We start from the raw sequence: 224 nt of genomic DNA, 5'->3' as shown, positions 1-224 counted from the left end.
TGAACTGGTTACCCAGGAAGGTACAGTCTAAATGTGATGGAGAAGAGATCCCAAATCAAGCTGATTGAACTTATAAGGCTCTTATAAGCTTTAATACTGCCCTGAGACTCATTAGTCTATCAGTTCCACAGAGGGTTCTGTTATCACTAAAAAATCAGGGAGCATCTGTGATATGGCCAATCGTAATGTATGAATCACACATTTGGCCAATCACCAAGCTGTTT

This window comes from Hippopotamus amphibius, chromosome 10 (assembly GCF_030028045.1).
Source record: "Hippopotamus amphibius kiboko isolate mHipAmp2 chromosome 10, mHipAmp2.hap2, whole genome shotgun sequence".
Lineage (NCBI taxonomy): Eukaryota > Metazoa > Chordata > Mammalia > Artiodactyla > Hippopotamidae > Hippopotamus > Hippopotamus amphibius.
This window is presented reverse-complemented; position numbering follows the sequence as displayed.